At 55.6% G+C, this 1,912-nt stretch overlaps 1 protein-coding gene across 2 annotated transcripts in view; it reads right to left on the reverse strand.

Annotated features, from left to right (window-relative positions):
- The window catches only part of MOSPD1 (motile sperm domain containing 1), a 27,787-nt gene extending 26,215 nt beyond the window's left edge, over positions 1-1,572 (reverse strand). For both annotated transcript variants that reach the window (XM_011948741.1, XM_011948740.1), the window contains exon 1: positions 1,410-1,572. The gene's annotated coding sequence lies outside the window, so the exon portion shown is untranslated. The remainder of the gene's footprint in view (positions 1-1,409) is intronic.
- Positions 1,573-1,912: the final 340 nt, after the last annotated feature.

Here is a 1,912-nt window from a genome sequence, read left to right on the forward strand (position 1 = left end):
TTTTAGTTAGCCAAGATCATGCCACTGGATTCCAGTCTGAGCGACAGAGTAAGACTCTGTCAAAAAAAAAAAAAAAAAAAAAAGAAACTAGTTTAATCTCGCATCCTGATTGGGTATGTAGACGTGAACAACTTGAAAGACACATTTGGCCCTGTTTCCTGTTTTCCAAACTTCCCACTACCAACTATAAGTATAATCTAAAAGTGGGTATCCACTCCGTATTCAATATCCTATATATAGTCTTTTCTAAGCAAAGAGATTTTCCAGTATTCAGAGGAAGTGTGGACAAGATATTCACCAAGAATATTAAATCCCATGTGTGCCTTGCCTGAAAAAGTAGACTTTCCCCTTTCTGTCTGGAATTCACATTAAGAACAGGACTGCTTTTTAGGCAAGATCCAAAGGACCCAATTTTTCACATTTGAGTCCTCTTCTTATCTCCCTCAAAGGTCAATTTTCACTTAGTATTTGTCCTCTCGTTCCTCGACGTGAGATCTCTCAGATTCCACTGGGGCAGATCTGCTACTTCAGCCAGAGAGGGCAGATGTCAATTACTTTCCTTCAAAGCGGGAAACTGCAGAACATTAAGGGCAGGAGGGCTGGAGAGGGAGTACAAAATGGACTGTCCTAGGACTTCAGCTCCACCTGATTGGGGCCCAGCCTTCTCAGCCCTCGTCCCCACACCGGCCGCTCCATGTGAAACCGGTCATGTGAGCCTGTTTACAGCAGAGCAGCTGGTGCAACCATCAGGATCCGTGCAGAGGTCCAGGGAAGGGGAAGGAAACAGGCCACGCACCCCCTACACCCTACCCCATTATTCCAAGAAGGCGTTCGCTCTCCCTCCCCGCCTCTCCACCCTACTTTCATCTCCCTCCAGGCAAAGACAGCACAGCTGAGGCTATCCCGGGACGCCTCGCTCCAGCCCTGCCGATTTCCTTCCAGTTGCTCGCTGGGGCGACCGGCTGGGCTGGAGGAAGGGCGAGGACGGTGTCACCCCAAACGGGGAGTCAACTTCCCTCCCCCAGCCCTCCTGGCTGCGTCCACCGAAGAGTTGTCCCTAGAGCCGCATCCCCTGGGCAACCGAACTCCGCCGAGCAGGCACCGAGAGGCTTCCGAGCCTGCCTTTGCCCGGGCAGGAGCGAGCCACACATCAGCTGGCCAGACCCCGGGGTCGGGCGCCGAGGGCGGCGGAGCCACTGCCAGTCACACACCGGACAGGAAAGGATCCCCTCCGTCTCCTCCCCGCCGCCCACCCGCATCCCGGCGCAGCGGAGCCCCGCTGTCAATCACACAGCCAACCTCCGGCTGTGGGGATGGGTCATTCTTTGGCGGGGGGCTCTCAGCCACGTAACTTCCACATTTTCCCGAAGTGAGAGGAAGTGGGTGACGGGACGGTGGGGGACTCTCACCTCGGCAACACCGGCTTCCTCGGAAAGCAGCTGCGACTGCTCCTCCGCTCCTTTGTCAGCGTCTCTAGGCTGCACTGCCTGCTGGGATACCGGAGGACTCAAATGCCACCTCTCTCCGCCCTCGAGGATGAGCCGCGACTTGGGGGTGGGAGGTGGGAGGAAGAAGAGGTGGAGCTGGGGGCGGGCCTGGAGCCTGGGGCGGGGCTTTGGCCTTGCCACCTGGCCTCTTGGGGTTTCTTTCTTCATGTTCTAAACTTCTTCCTTCTCTGTCCTCGGATCTGCCCCTCCCCTCCCGCCTTCCCTTGAAGAGACAGACTGGAGGCTCTCACAGAGGGCCACCTCTCTGCGCTCGTTAGGCAGTCCCTCTTGCCTCCTGTCCTGTCTCACTCTCCTGCACACACGCACCCAGTGAGTACTCAAGGCTAGTGGCTTCTATTCATACTTCTGAGACATGTCTTGTTGACTGCCTCTGGCTCCACCCCATCCTCAGAACCTGTTTAGGC

This window comes from Colobus angolensis, unplaced genomic scaffold, assembly GCF_000951035.1.
Source record: "Colobus angolensis palliatus isolate OR3802 unplaced genomic scaffold, Cang.pa_1.0 Scaffold283, whole genome shotgun sequence".
Classification (NCBI taxonomy): domain Eukaryota; kingdom Metazoa; phylum Chordata; class Mammalia; order Primates; family Cercopithecidae; genus Colobus; species Colobus angolensis.